We start from the raw sequence: 16,886 nt of genomic DNA, 5'->3' as shown, positions 1-16,886 counted from the left end.
ACCCTGAGGATAGGGAAAAGACTTTGTTCATCAAGAAGTATGGTACATATTGTTATAATGTAATGCCCTTAGGGCTAATAAACGCAGGAGCCACGTACCAACGCCTAGTTAATAAGATGTTCGAACATCAAATAGGCCAATCTATGGATGTTTACATTAATGACATGCTAGTTAAGTCCCTGTGCGCAGAAGACCATTTGACTCATTTGTAGGAAATATTCGATATCCTTAGAAGTTACAACATGAAGCTCTACCCCGAGAAATGTGCCTTTGGAGTAGGATCGGGTAAATTTTTAGGCTTCGTGGTGTCGAATAGGGGGATCAAGATTAACCCCGACAAAATAAAGGCCATTGAAGAAATCACAGTGGTGAACAATGTGAAGGCCATACAGCAGTGGATCGGGCGGATAGCGGCCTTAAGCCGGTTCATCTCAAGGTCGTCAGATCGGAGTCATCATTTATTCTCCTTGCTCAAAAAGAAAAACAGCTTTGAATGGAATCCAAAATGCTAGCATGCTTTAGAGGAGCTAAAACGATATCTCTCGAGCTCGCCTTTGCTCCACACCCCGAAAGAAGAAACGTTGTACTTATACCTGGCCATATCTGAGGTAGCGGTAAATGGTGCGTTGGTTCGGGAAGAACAAGGTACTATAATGACCCGACCGATCGTTTTAAGAATTAACACCCCGATCCCCTATTAACTATATTCCCCATGTTTGTTTCTGCTATTGTAAGTTGTCGAGAAGGTTCGTTTTGGATTTCAGAGTGTTTTGGGACACCTAGTCCCTAAATGAGAGTTTAAGCTTTAGAATTTGGACCGTAGTCAGAGTAGTGTGAAGACAACCTCAAAATTGAATTTTATTGGTTCTGTTAGCTCTGTTGGATGATTATAGGCTTAGGGGCATGTTCGGATTGTGTTTTGGAGGTCCGTAGCTTAATTAGGCTTGAAATGCCAAACGTCTAATTTTTAAAGTTTCCGGTTCGATAATGAGATTTTGATATCGGGATCAGAATGGAATTCCGAGAGTTGGATTAGCTTCATAGTGTTGAATGTGATGTGTGAGCAAAATTCAGGTCATTTAGATGAGGTTTGATAGACTTTTTGATCGAAAGCGGGATTTTGGGAGTTTTTTGAGTTCTTAGGCTTGAATCCGATATTAATTTGGTGTTTTGATGTTGTTTTGAGCATTTTGGAGGTTGGAACAAGTTTGAATGATGTTATGGGATATGTTGGCATATTTGGTTGAGGTCCCGAGGGCGTCGGGTGAGTTTTGGATGGTTAAATGGACCAAATGCATGTTTAAGAAATTGCAGATTTTTCTTCAGATCTGTTGCAGGCTTTTTTCTCTATGCTATGGCATAGTTAAGGCCGTGATTGCGTAGGCTTAGCCAAGCGGGGGTGGGATTTTGTTCTATGCGATCGCATAGAAGAGGACGCAATCATGTACGGCTAGAAGGTTGTTTTTCGTGGACGCGTGGATTATGTCGCGGACTCCTAAGGTTAAGTGGACCAGAGGTTGACCACGCATTTGTTCATCGCGAACGCGGTCCTTGGTTCATGATCGCGTAGGTGTAAGGCTGATGTGCATCGTGTTCGCGTTGGAGCCGATGCATTCTCGTAGAGTAAATTTTGAGTCAGCGAAATCTTTGCTTCGCGGTCGCGATGATCTTCCCGCGATCGCGATTAAGGATTTTTAAATCACTGGGCAGAATGTTTAAAAGGTCATTTTCGCGATTTTTGGCCATAGTTCACCATTTTTGAGTCGGGTTTGGATCTTCTTGAGGGATATTGAAGAGGTAATTCTAGAGAACTTCTTAGAGGTAAGATTTATGGACTCAATACTCGATCCTATTGTGATTTCTACCTAATTAAACATGAAATTTGGGGGATTTGAAGCCTAAAATTGGGGAGTTAGGGCTTGGAAATTGTAGACCTTAATCTAGGGATTTGAGGGGTCATTGATGGTCGGATTTTGTTATTCTTGGTATGTATAAAGTCGTGAGAGTAGGATTCTAGTTTTGTTATTTTTATCCGATTCCGAGACGTGGGCCCGGGGACTTTTTGGGCAATTTTCTTAATTTTGCGTGTTAGCTTCAAATTAATTAGTGGAATTAGTTATCTGAAGTTATATTTACATTATGCAATTCAATTGTATAGATTTGGGCTATTTGGAGTCGGGTACTCATGGCAAGAACGTGATTTCGGGTTGATTGAGCTAGTTCGAGGTAAGTGGCTTGCCTAAACTTGTGTGGGGGAACTCCCCTTAGGATATGGTATTCTTGATATTTGAAATGCCTTGTACGTGAGGTGACGAGTGGGTACATGTGCTAATTGTTGAAAATCTTATTTTCATTAAGTAACTATAATGTGTTTTTCTTCCTTGTTGTACATTACTTCAATTTAAACCTACTATTAGTTTAGGGAAGCGTGTTTAAGTAACTTAATTGTTTTACTTGTTCAAACTATTTTATTTGAATTCTGTGTAGCATGCTAGGTTAGAAATACCTATTTTACCTTGGTATGAAATTGGATTAAATTGAATATTCCTCATGCTGATGCTTTGTTTTTACTTTGGGACTACAGGACGATATCCCGGGAGACCCCCCTACTTGTTTACTTTGGGACTACGGATCGGTATTTCGGTAGATCCCCCAGCACATTTATGATTGGGACTATGAGACAGCACCCTGTAGATTCCCATACTGGATATTTTCTTTGGGACTACGGATTTGGTATTCTGGGAGTTTCCCTTGCACATTAACGTTTGAGACTACGGGACGGTATCCCGGGAGATCCCCTGTTGCTATTTCTGAGTTTGATTCTTTCTGTGTTTTTATTTGTTATAGACTGTTAGTACTTTAATTATAGTGTCATATTGTATACTTTTTTACCTTGTTTTTCATCTATAATCAGTAGGGCCCTGACTTTCCTCATCACTACCCGACCAAAGTTTGGCTTAGCACTTACTGAGCACCGCTGATGAGTACTCATACTCTTCCTGCGCATGTTTTTCATGTGCAGATCCAGGTTCTTCGGCTCAGCCCTACCATCTTTGAGGCGAGGCGATTCTTCAGAGACTTCGAGGTATATCTGCCGCGTCCGCAGACCGAGGAGTCCCTCTCCATTCTCTCTTGTAGTTACAACCCTTCTATATTTACTTTGATTTAGACATTCTAGAGTTAGAGCACTATGTAGTATCCATAGCTTGTGATTTCATGAGATTCTAGGTTTTGGGAGATCTTTTAGTTGAGAGTGTGTATTTGTATATGTCGAGCGGCGTCTTAAACGTTTTCATTATGTTTATCCGCAGTTTCTGTTAGTTTTTATCTATTGTTTCCTTTTTCCGCAAATTGTTAGGCTTAGCTAGTCGTAGAAACAAGCTGATTTATTAAAGTCTCGGGGATCGGTACGGAGACGTCTGTACTTATCTACGAGACGCTATGTAACTTTTAGGAAAAATTTCACTTCATTTGATTTCCTTGTCGTGCGAGATTTTGATATCAACATTCTAAACTTCTGTCTTCTATTCTCTCACAGATGGTGAGGACACGTGCTACCGGATATGACCAGGCACCCGCGCCCCCTGCTAGTGCTGTCAGAGGTCGGGGCCGGGGTAGAGGCCGAGGACGCGCCCGTGGTGCAGCCAGAGCACCTGCAGGAGCTGCCACAGAGAAGCCACCAACAACTCCAGCCAGAGTCCAGGCACCTGATACGCCTATTGCTACTACTATTCCAACTCTTCAAGATACTCTTGCACAGTTCATGAGCATGTACACCACTCTAGCTCAGGCAGGGCTTATTCCCCTTGCTGTAGCCACATCACAGGCCAGGGGAGGAGCATAAACTCCCGCCGCTCGCACTCCTGAGAAGCGGGTCTAGGTTAATCAGATCACAGAGTTATACCGGTACCGCCTATAGTCCCAAATCAGCCCGAGGATAGGGCAGCGACTTCATAGGATGAGCAGCGGAGGCTTGAGAGGTTCAAGAAGTATAAGCCTCCTGTATTCAGTGGTTTAGCATCGGATGATGCCCTAGGATTTTTGGAGGAGTGCCACTGTATCCTCTGCACTATGGGTATATCAAGATCAAGTGGGGTTTCTTTCACTGCCTTCCAACTTTGAGGAGCTGCCTACCAGTAGTGGCGTACTTTTGAGTTGGACAGTCTAGCTGAGGCAGCATCCCTTACTTGGACTCAGTTTTCAGATATGTTCCTAAAAGAGTTTGTCTCTCAGAGCCTCAGGGATGCATGGCATGCAGAGTTTGAGTATTTACGCTAGGGCACTATGACTGCTTCGGAGTATGCTGTCTGTTTAACTGACTTGGCTAGGCATACACCAGCCTTGGTTGCTACAGTTCATGAGAGGGTTCGGCGGTTTATTGAGGGGCTCATTCCCAACATCAGGTCTAGCATGGCTCGTGATTTGGAGATGGATATTTCTTATCAGTAGGTGGTGAGAATTGCTAAGAGAGTGGAGGGTATACATGCTCGGGATAGAGAGGAGAGGGAGGCCAAGAGGTCTCGAGAGTCGGGCCATTATTCTGGTACGCATTCTCCAACTGCAGTTTGTCATGGTAGGGTTTATATGAGTCGCCCCATTCATTCAGCTCTTCCAGCAGCCAATGGTCTTCCAGCTCCTCCTAGACCTCAAGAGCCTTATTATGCACCTCCTGTATCTAGTGCGCCTCCTACACAAGGTGCTTTCAGTGGTTAGTCCAACAGACCTGGCCCGAGACAGTCACAGCCACCACGTCCTCCCAAAGCCTATTTTGAGTGTGGTCACACGCCATATGGTGAGGGATTTCCCCAGACTTAGAAGGGGTGCACCTCCGCAGCCTCCTCAGCCACAGCGTCCCTGCAGAGTTCCCAGGCAATGGTTCTAGTACCAGTTGCTACCCCACCTGCTCAGCCAGCTAGAGGTGGAGGTCGAGGAGGTAGAGGTCACCCTAGAGGGGGTGGCCAGGCCAGATATTATGCCCTTCTTGCCCATATTGAGGTTGTTGCCTCCGATTCTATCATCACAGGTATTGTCCTGGTCTGTCATAGAGATGCATTGGTTCTATTCGATCTAGGCTCCACTTATTCTTATGTGTCTTCTTATTTTGCTCCACATTTGGGAGTATCTCGGGATTCTTTGAGTTCTCCTATTTATGTTTCTACTCCTGTGGTGGATTCTCTTGTTGTGGACCGCATTTATCGTTCGTGTTTGGTTGCTCTTGTGTTTTTGAGACCAGAGTTGATTTATTATTGCTCAGCATGGTAGATTTCAATGTTATCTTGGGCATGACTGGTTGTCTCCCCATTATGCTATTCTTGATTGTCACACCAAACTCGTGACGATAGCTATGCCAGGTGTACCGCGAGTACAGTGGAGGAGTACTTTAGATCACACTCGCAGTATAGTTATTTCTTTCCTTAAAGTTTAGCGGTTGGTTGAGAAGGGGTGTGATGCGTATCTGGCCTATATGAGAGGTGTTAGTGTTAATACCCCTACAGTTGATTTGGTCCCAGTAGTACGAAACTTCCCTGATGTGTTTCCAGCTGATCTTTCGGGTATGCCATCCAACAGAGATATTGATTTTGGCATTGATCTGTTACCGGGCACTCAGCCCATTTATATTCCTCCATATCATATGGCTCCTCCTGAGTTGAAGGAGCAGTTACAGGAGTTGCTTGATAAGGATTTTATTCGGCTCAGTGTATCACCTTGGGGTGCTCCTGTCTTGTTTGTGAAGAAAAAGGATGGTTCTATGCATATGTGCATTGACTATCGCCAGTTGAACAAAGTTACAGTGAAGAACTATTATCCTTTTCCTCATATTGATGATTTGTTTGACCCGCTACAAGGTGCACGAGTATTTTCTAAGATTGACTTGCGTTCAGGATACAATCAGTTGAAAATTCGGGAGCCAGACATCCCAAAGACTGCTTTCAGGACTCGGTATGGTCATTACGAGTTCCTTGTTATGTCATTTGGGCTGACCAATGCCCCAGCAGCCTTCATGCATTTGATGCACAGTGTGTTCCGGCCATATCTTGACTCGTTCATCATTGTCTTATATTCAGGTATACTCCCAGAGTAGGGTGGATCATGAGCAGCATCCGAGGACAGTACTTCAGACTTTGAAGGAAAAGAAGTTATATGCAAAGTTCTCAAAATTTCAGTTTTGGTTGGATTCCGTGGCATTCTTGGGCCACGTGGTATCAAGTAAGGGCATATAGGTGGATTCGAAGAAAGTGGAAGCAGTGCAGAGTTGGCCCAGACCATCCTCAACTACAAAGATCCACAGTTTTCTTGGCTTGTCAGGTTATTACCGTCGGTTTGTTGATGGGTTTTCATCGATTGCAGCACCTATGACCAGGCTGACCTAGAAGGGTGCTCCATTCCAGTGGACGAAAGAGTGTGAGGCAAGCTTTCAGAAGCTCAAGACAGCTTTCACTACAGCCCTAATATTGATATTGCCTACAGGTTCGGGGTCTTATACTATCTATTGTGATGCCTGGAGGATTGGCCTTGGAGTGGTATTAATGCAGCATGGTAGGGCGATTGCCTATGCATCCAGACAGTTGAAGGTACATGAGAAGAATTATCCTGTACATGGTCTCGAGTTAGCTGCTATTGTTCACGCCTTAAAGATCTAGCGTCATTATTTGTACGGTGTTCCTTGTGAGATCTATACTGATCACCGGAGTTTGCAGCATCTGTTCAAGCAGAAGGACCATAACTTGCACCAGAGGATCTAGAGTTGCTGAAGGACTATGATATCACTATATTATATCACCCGGGCAAAGACAATGTGGTGGCCGATGCTTTGAGTTGCGGGGCAGAGAGTTTGGGGAGTTTGGCTTATTTACCAGTAGCGGAGAGGCCCATGGCGATGGATGTTCAGGCCTTAGCCAGCCAGTTCGTGAGATTGGATCTTTCGGAACCCAGTAGGTTTCTAGCTTGCGTGGTCTCTCGGTCTTCCTTATTTGATCGTATCAGGGAGCGTCAGTATGATGACCCTTATTTTCTCGTCCTCAAGTACAAGGTTCTTCACGATGATGCTAGAGATGTGACTATTGGGATGATGGGGTATTGAGGATGCAGGGTGGGGTATGCGTACCTAATGTTGATGGGCTTCAGAATTTGATTCTAGAGGAGGCCAATAGTTTGCGGTATTCTATTCATCCGGGTGCCGTAAAGATGTACCAGGATTTGAGGCAGCACTATTGGTGGAGATGAATGAAGAAAGATATAGTTGGGTTTGTAGCTCGGTGCCTCAATTGTCAGCAGGTGAAGTGTGAGCACCAAGGACCGGGTGGGTTGCTTCAGCATATAGAGATCTCGGAGTGGAAGTGGGAGAGGATCACCATGGACTTCGTAGTTGGACTCCCACGGACTTTGAGAAAATTCGATGCCATTGGGTGATTGTGGATCGGCTGACCAAGTTCGCGCACTTCATTCCTGTATGTACTACCTATTCTTCGGAGCGGTTGGCAGAGATTTATATTCGAGAGATGGTTCGCCTGCATGGTATTACAATTTCCATTTCAGATAGAGGTACTCAGTTCACATCACGATTTTAGAGGGCCGTACAACATGAGTTAGGTACTCGGGTGGAGTTGAGCACAGTATTTCACCCCCAGATGAACATACAGTCCAAGCGCACTATTCAGATTCTTGAGGATATGCTTTGTGCATGTGTGATGGAGTTTGGAGGTTCTTGGGATCAGTTCTAGCCACTGGTGGAGTTTGCCTACAACAACAGTTATCAGTGCAGCATTCAGATGGCACCATATGAGGCTTTATGTGGTAGGCGTTGTAGATCCCTATTGGGTTGGTTTGAGCATGGTGAGGCTAAATTATAGGGCACAGACTTGGTTCAAGATGCTTTGGAAAAGGTTAAGGTGATTCAGGATAGACTCTGTACAGCCCAGTCCAGACAGAAGAGTTATGCAGACCGGAAGGTTCATGATGTTTCCTATATGGTTGGAGAGCGAGTCTTGCTTCAGGTTTCGCCTATGAAGGGCATTATGAGATTTGGGAAGAAAGGGAAGTTGAGTCTGAGGTTTATTGGTCCTTTTGAGATATTGAGACGTGTTGGGGAGGTTGCTTATGAGCTTGCCTTACCTCACAACTTGGTAGGAGTTCATCAAGTATTTCATGTTTCGATGCACCGGAAGTATCACGGCGATCCGTCGCACATGTTAGATTTCAGTTCAGTCCAGTTGGACAAAGATCTATCTTATGTTGAGGAGCTAGTGACAATATTGGACAGGCAGGTTTGGAAGCTGAGGTCAAAAGAACATTACATTAGTGAAGGTTCAATGGCGGGGTCAACTGATCACTGCCAACTAAACACTACACCAAGGTAGGAAGAGCGGGTCGCAATAGCTTTTACCCGATATGAAGGTCTGGATCGAATTCCTCAGGGAGCTAGTAGTGGAGTTGGATTGTCTGTCTATCCTAAAGATGTGTTTGTACTCCTAATGTCACTTCAAACATTTTTGGGTTTTCAAATTATAACTATTTTTGTAAAACTATTGATTAACACTAAATTATACTACGAGAATATTGCTAAGTTGTATCTAATGGGAAGAAGGGCACTAGGGTCGTGACACTACCTAGGTGGCTAATTGACGGGTAGATGTTACTAAGGTTCGATTGACATAATTGCGGCTTATGCTATAACCGTTGCACAATTTTACCCACTCTCACACCTCTCGGTAGAGAAAGTGACTTTGCCCAATTGACTCTCTCGAGGCCAAATGGGTTAGACCAAGCAACTAGGGTTCAAGTAGGGTAATTACTCTCTCGAGGTTCAACCCATTAATTGAGACTATCTTTTCTCATGAGTCCATCCCAATTCCTTGTTGGGTCAATTTTGGGGTCATAGACTCTCTTTCTCAAGAAGAGTTAAACCTACAAAGCTTGAATCAGTGTTTGCAACCACCAATTCTAGATTAAAACATAAAATTAACCCAAATAGAAAACACCCATAGTCAATCTAACACTATATGGCAACACCTATCAATTACCCACACTAGGGTTGAGCCACAACCCTAGCTAATGGGTTTAGCTACTCATGCAAGATAAAGAAATTGAAGAAAGAGATGAAGAACTAAGCATATTAATTAATTGCTAAAATTAAATTGCAAGAATTTATCGTAAATGTAAAGCAAAAGTGCCAAAAATGGCTACAAAATACGTTCTCACGAGTGCAGCTCTCTATTGATGTATATGATTGCCTAAAAAATGGTAAAATGTTCTATTTATACTTGGCTGGAAAAATTAGACAAAAATACCCCTGCGGGGTCAGTGCATGCCGCATTAAATGGACCGCGACCGCACTGGGCTTACTCCTACTTCTCTGAACTTGGACTCCGCGGACCGCGTAAAATGGACTGCGGTCGTGGAGGGAGCTGGCGTGGTCCGCACAACCACGACCGCAGACCACATGGCACTAGCTTTGCAAACTCAATCTTTCTGAACCTCTTGACCGCGAACCGCACAAAAGAGTAGTGCGGCCGCGGAGCCTTCACCGCGGACCGCGAGATGTGTACCGCGGTCGCGCTTCTTCTAGTCCTGATTCACCAACTCTCTGAACCACCTAGTGCGGCCGCATTCCATTTTGCGCGGTCCGCACTAGGCCTTCTTTTCTTAATATTTCTTGGTCTTTGATACTTGAGCAGGTTTTACTCCTTTTTGAGCCGATCTTTGACATTTCGTCACTTTGTCGATCAAACCTGCCATCAAGCACAACTTGTGAGCCTTTTAGGACTATTTTAGAACAATATATGATCAAAGCATAGGCAAGTAGGGGCATAAAACATGTTAAAATCCTAACTTATCAACTCCCCCAAACTTAAACTTTTTCTTGTCCTCAAGCAAACAAAATAAGACCCACCCCTTAAAGGAAAATCCAAGTAATTCCAGTTATTATAAATTAACCTCAACAAGCATCAATTGGGACTAACAATTGTCCTCAATACGAATGGATCATTAATAGAATTCAAACTTTGAAAAACTATGGATCAAGTGTGACACAAGAGCATCAAGAATTGACTCATTACATCAAAGAACTCTCTCAATTAATTTGGTCGTTGTGGACCCCAAACTCACACATCCTCAACTCTCCCTAAGCAAACCTCACCTTTTTAGAGTATAAGCATGCAAACCATGGTTAATGGGAAGTCACTCGTCTCTCTCAAGGAAAGGTCACAAGTCCGGCTCTAAGTACCATATGCTTGACCCTCATGTAAGTATCTACTAATGCAAGCATCATCCAACTCAAGATCATATAGGGCTTTTATGGAGTCAATGTGAAGGCTTTTGGTTCGGATAGGAAACGTTGTTGGTCTATATGTTTTCCATCTTCCCTTAAGCACTTCTTTTGATTCATTCTGGCACAATTCTCTTTGACTCTTTGAGTATTCCACTTCTTTTCAAGGGGTTAGAGAGACACATTGTCACTCTTTCTTATGCAATTCAAAGCATTTCTCCTTTTTTTACTTTTTTCACACCTTTTTCACTTTTGTTTTTCCTGAACCCCGTTTTATTCTTTGTACATTGGGCTTTCTTTTAGTCTTTTTCTTTTCTTTCTTTTTTCATCGCCTTCCTTTCCTTTTGCTTTTGTTCCTTTTACCCCTTTGTTTCCTTTCTTGTCTCTCCCCCCAAACTTAGACTTTTACCATTACTTAAGGGACGATTTGGGTGCTAAGAGAGGGTATAATTTAGAATGGGTATAGGCTTGTAGCATTAGTTCTTTAAAGAAAAAGGTTTAAGGCTCAAAAGGGTTAGCTAAGGATTATATCATTGGTGGGCTATGGAGTTGTTCGACTATTGTTTGGATCAAGGAGAGCCTATAATCACTTTTCAAATCGAATTTCACTCAAAATTTCGCCTCAAACATTCAGGGCAAGTTCTAGATCATTGGCTCGGGACTTGGACTCACAATTCGATTTCTCACCACACACACTCAAGGATTGCTAAAGACATAGAGTCGGGGGCCCATAACAACCTTAGACACGATTGAGCACACAATAGTCCCGAAAGACCACATGATGTTTGTTTGGTCAAAACAAGAGTCTCAAGGTAGACTTTCACCATCCTAAACACAACCACTTCTTTGACCATGGGATCAAAGGCAAATGTGTTATGCCCAAGTGAAGCTTTGTTTGAGGTACCCTTAACTATAAACTACTAAAAATGAGGGAAAAATCAAAAACGGACTCAAACCCTTAAGAAGGTTGTCACGCCATTCATCATTGGGAAGAGGCACCCAGTTCGCACAATACTTCACCCTTGGAAAGAACCGTGGCATTAAGAAAACCAAGGATTTATTGAAAGAGCCAAAACCAAAACAAAAAGGCTGCGAGCCTATCTACTAAGCTAAGAATGAAAAATTTGTACGAAAATAGAAAATAGAATGAATATTTACAATAGGGGATTAGAATATACAACGGGGGATGAATATATATACAAAAATGTAACTTTATATACAGACCAAAGAGAAGATAAAAAGTGCGATAAAAGTAACTAAATGTAAAGTTATATACAGACCAAATAAAAAATCAACAGAAACATAAACTAAGTCAACTAATATATACAATCATCCGGATAAATAGTAGGGAGCACCCCCATAAATAAAAGTTGGCATTGTCCCCAATGCCAACTAAACAAATAAGCATCAAAAAAATCAAGAGGAAAGGATATAGGAGCTCCCTAAGCCTCGTCTGTCTGCATGGGAACATGAATGGTCCCCTGGTCCTCTGTATGTACGGGAACCTCAAATTGGTTCCCGGTCTCCTACTGCTCAGCTACTGGGACTAGGGCCTGGACCTGTACGGGCTGAATATCAGGAACATCCTGTGGCTGACTGGAGGAAGCCTCCGATGGATCCGTCAACTGGATGATCGCCTCATCTACACTGGGGAGCTTTCTCTTCTTCTTTGGAAGCTGTTGTGTCTCTGCTACTGGTGCTGCTACTGGGGATGGATCCTCAAATAGCAAGTTTAAAGGCAGCTGGTCTGCCTTCAGTTTGTCAACATCCTCCCTCAGCGCCTTCAGAGACTCCTTGGAAGCCCGTGTTTTGTGCAACTTCTTGTGCTCCCTGGCAAGCTCCTTCAGGGCCTTGCCATGTGAATCCACCGCCTTAGCTAAGGCTGCCTGAGAATCGAGGATCTTTTGCTAGTTGGCAAGAATCTCCTAAAGTGAATCCTCGATAGACTGGGGCACCTGCACCGGCTGTGGTGCCGACTGAGCCGTAATGGTAGAAGTCAAGGTGGACAACTTGGATGAAGCAGTCGCCATCCAGTTGTTCAAGCTATGAAGTGTCTGGCTCAGCTGGTGGGCGGTGATAGGATGGGCCCGGGAAGATAGAATCCCCGGGCCAGCTGAAGTAGAGGGACCAGCAGTAGTGGAAGGTCTGGAAGGCATGTCAGCAACTGTGGAAGTAGGCTCAGTGGAGGGCTCTACCGCAACCGACTCTTCAGACTGGCCGATTGGGGCAGAAGCAGGCAGCTTGTAATTTTTGTCCTTGGGATTGTCTGACCCCTTCAAACTGTACCATGAGAACGAAGCCATAGGTTAGACCTTTACGTCAAAAGTTCTCTTCTTCACCTCTAGGTCCCGAAAATACATAGTAAGGGTGCTGGGAAAAGGATAGTTTTGGTCATGCTCAACCCTCACTACAGAAATGACGTGGGACATCACATTGCCCACGTTGATAGAATATCCTACCATAATAGAAGCAACAAGAACAGCCCGGGCAAGTGGAATAGTCTGATCATAGAGAGGTCGGCAAGACTGCACACAAAAGTCAACCACCCTCTAGCCTCAAAGTTGAAAGTTCTCCGAAGTATTTTGGCCCCTGCTTGCAACCACTCTGGAACCGTACCCAGGATTGCCAGGTATTGAGCTAACCACGGACGAACATCCTCGTCCATTGCCAACTTTTCATTGTAAAGGGACTCATCTTCATCATTGAACCCCAGGTATTCATTTAGTGCCTTCCCGGTAAATACCACATTTTTGTTCCTCACTTTGGTCACCTTAGTGCCCTTCAAGATATGGGCCACATTGCTATAGAACTCCTTGACCATATGCTCATTTGCCTTCACACAATTGTCTTTAAAAAACTTCCAACCCACTCGAGCCTGAAACTGTCTATGTACATTGGGGTGTAGGGGTAGGAGGTCTCTGTCAATGAAACTTCTCTCAAGAATCAATTTCCGTGCCGGCCACCATTCCCTAAACTTGTGGAACGCCACCTGGCTGATGAATCTATCCTCCCAAACAGTGGGATTTCTAGTCCGGTCAACACCCCCAACCTGAGGCACACCACCCCCCGGTAACTCCCCATCTCCCTCATCACCTCTAGCACCCTCTCCAGATATTGATGTTGTGGGAGAGGTAGAGCATTCATCCCCACTACCTGCCACTGAGCCCTCAGACGACCCATAAGAAATGTTGATTGAGGCTCGAGTATCGAGGAAAGATGGGGGAGTGTCTCTATGTATGGCGTTCTCCGGATATGGGATGTATAGAGGGACTGAATCTGAAGAGATCTCCCGGGAGGGCTTGTACTCACTCCCCGAGGTGTCAAGGGCTCTATCAGCCGCTTTGATTGCTTTCCTCATGTCTTTTATGTTTTGTCTACCCTGGGGAGTGAGTTTTACCATCCGTTGCTTCCCTCCCCGGGAGGAATTACCTCAGTCGGGTTGTTTGGAACCTTTACCTTGTTGTTTGACCATTATCTGCAAGCATACACATCTAACATGGTTAGTATCAGCACAGGCAGTGAAACAAGTCTTGAAATTGAATTGCAGATAGGAGGTTAAATGTTGCAGAAACAGTTGCAGAACATGGCACCGCAGCCTACACAAACAGGAGTGAGGCCGCACTGGGGGCACCGCGGACCGCGCAAAGGCGACCGCGGTCCGCATTGGGACAACGCCCTGGACGACATCTCTCTGATTCTCCCCACTGCAAACTGCACAGTAGTGCGGCCGCATTGGGGTACTGCGGACCGCATAAAAGCGACCGCAGTCCGCACTGATGTAAGGACTGAAACACTACCTCTCTGAATCCAACCACTGCGGCCCGCACAAAGTAGCATCGCGGCCGCGGTGGGCCAGCGCGGTCTGCATAAAGTGCAATGAGGCCGCGTTGGGCATAGGTTTAACTTCAATCACATGGGCACCGCAGTCCGCACAAAATGGCAATGCGGACCGCGTCAGGGCACCGCAGACCGCACAAAGGCGATCGCGGGCCGCAGAGAGTACTTTGAACAGGCACTAAGTTAGGGTTTAAGTTTTTACTATTTTTGTTCAAGTTTTCCACCTAACTTGTCCCTACTCATTTTACCCAGTTCACAAAGGTCTCTAAACACACAATATCCCACCATTACACTTTCCGAGGATAACAAATGAAATAAAAACGAGAAGAGGAATAGACTCTAGCTACTGAGCATGAAAAAAATGAAATTATAATATAAAACAAAGAAAGATGATGAAATGTTACCATATTATGATGATGAGATGCAATTAATCACGCTAAACAAGAATTACTATCAGAAGAGAGAGTGAACAGTAGCTTTTAGGGGTCTGAGTGTTAAAATTTTGAAAAGTGTAAGTTGTGACCCTTGGGCTCTTTTTATAGAAAAACAGTGGGACCCAGCCTTACCTACCAGCACGGCTGCACAAAACCGACCGCGGACCGTGCTGGGTTTGTTCAAAATGAAGCTTGAGCAGGCAACCTCCGCGGTCCGCACAAAACAGATCGCGGCCGCGAAGGTCCACCGCGGACCGCACTAAATAGAATGTGGCCGCAGTGGCAAACTTCAGAGAGCAACACTTTTGACCATCACCAGTGCGGACCGCACAAAAGCAACTACGGTCGCACTGGCAATATTTAGAGATTGTTCAACTCTTTTTTCAAACTATTTTGCACTGCATCAACTCAATCCCTGCAACATCTCACAATCAGTTAGCTCAAAAATCAAACCTACACTACCAAGAAAACACAGAAAACAACAAAAAGGAAAAAAAAAAGACATGGGTTGCCTCCCAAGCAACACCTGATTTAATGTCGCGGCACGACGCATTTTACTAGCACATCACTTTAGATGGAGAAGTGCCACCACATGGCTATCATCAAATTTCCCAAGATAATGCTTAACCCGATGTCCATTGACTCTGAATAATTCACCATTCTTGTTCCTTAGATCAAGAGCACCAAATGGGGTCACGAACACAACTTCAAACGGCCCACTCCACTTTAACTTAAGCTTACCCAGAAACAGACGTAATCGGGAATTGAACAAGAGAACCATATCTCCAACCTTGAACTCCTGGCCCCGAGCATATTTGTCGTGAAGGTAATTCATTTTGTCCTTGTACAAGGACGAGCTGGAGTAGGCATGGAATCTAAACTCATCAAGCTCATTAAGTTGTTCAACCCACAGATTTGCCGCAACATCCCATTCTAAGTTCAACTTCCTCAAAACCCACATGGCCTTGTGCTCTAATTCCACCGGAAGATGACAAGCTTTCCCAAACACCAACCGATATGGTGACATACCAATCGGAGTTTTGTAAGCCGTCCGATAAGCCCAAAGAGCGTCATCCAACTTTTTCGACCAATCGGTCCTATTAGCATTGACAGTTTTAGACAAGATACTCTTAATTTCTCTGTTGGAGACTTCCAGTTGGCCACTAGCTTGAGGATGATAGGGGGTCAAACCCTTATGATTGACACCGTACTTAGAAAGCAACGTGTCGAAATCCTTGTTGCAAAAGTGGGACCCCCCATCACTAATGATAGCACGAGGAGTGCCAAACCTTGTGAAGATACTCTTTTTAAAAAATGCCACAACACTCTAGGCTTAATTGTTGGGCAAAGCCACGACTTCAACCCATTTTGAGACATAGTCTACCGCCACGAGAATGTAAGTGTTCCCACAGGAGCTCAGAAAAAGACCCATGAAATCGATGCCCCAAACATCAAAAATATCCACTTTGAGAATTGTATTGAGGGGCATCTCATACCTTTTTGAAATTCTGCCGGCTCTTTGGCACTCATCACATCTCTTCACTAAATTGCCCGCATCTTTAAACAAGGTAGGCCAGTAAAATCCGCAACTAAGCACTTTAGAAACCGTTCTCGCCCCTCCATGATGGCCACCATAGGGAGAGGAATGGCAATCCTCCAAAAACCCAATTGTTCCTCCTCCGGGACACATCGTCGAATCACACCATCCGTGCAAATCTTGAACAAGTATGGCTCATCCCAATAAAAATCCAAACTATCCCGCTTGAGCTTCTTCCTTTGGTTAGAAGAGAGCTCACACGGGATTATTCCGGTCACAAGGTAATTGGCAACATCGGCAAACCATGGCATATCTTTCATTGACACCGCAAGGAGTTGTTCGTTGGAAAATGAATCATTGATCTCAAGGCCGTCACAAGGCCTCCCCTCCTCTTCCAAACGGGACAAGTGGTCCGCCACTTGATTCTCACTACCCTTCCGGTCAACAATTTCTAGATCAAACTCTTGAAGAAGTAACACCCATCTCATCAATCTCGCCTTGGAGTCTTTCTTGGTTATCAAATACCTAAGGGCGGCGTGATCGGTGTGCACTATAACTTTGGCCCCCATAAGGTAAGGTCAAAACTTTTCCATAGCAAACACAATAGCGAACAATTTTTTATCGGTGACTGTATAGTTTCTTTGAGCCTCATTCATGGTCTTGCTTGCGTAGTACACTGGATGAAACATCTTGTTGATTCATTGGCCCAAAACAGCCCCAACCGCAACGTCACTAGCATCACACATGAACTCAAAAGGCAAGCTCCAATTTGGTGCGGTAATGATGGGGGTAGAAGTCAACTTGAGCTTAAGAA

This window comes from Nicotiana tabacum, chromosome 6, assembly GCF_000715075.1.
Source record: "Nicotiana tabacum cultivar K326 chromosome 6, ASM71507v2, whole genome shotgun sequence".
Lineage (NCBI taxonomy): Eukaryota > Viridiplantae > Streptophyta > Magnoliopsida > Solanales > Solanaceae > Nicotiana > Nicotiana tabacum.
The sequence above is the reverse complement of the archived record's forward strand: the minus strand, read 5'-3'. Positions refer to the sequence as shown.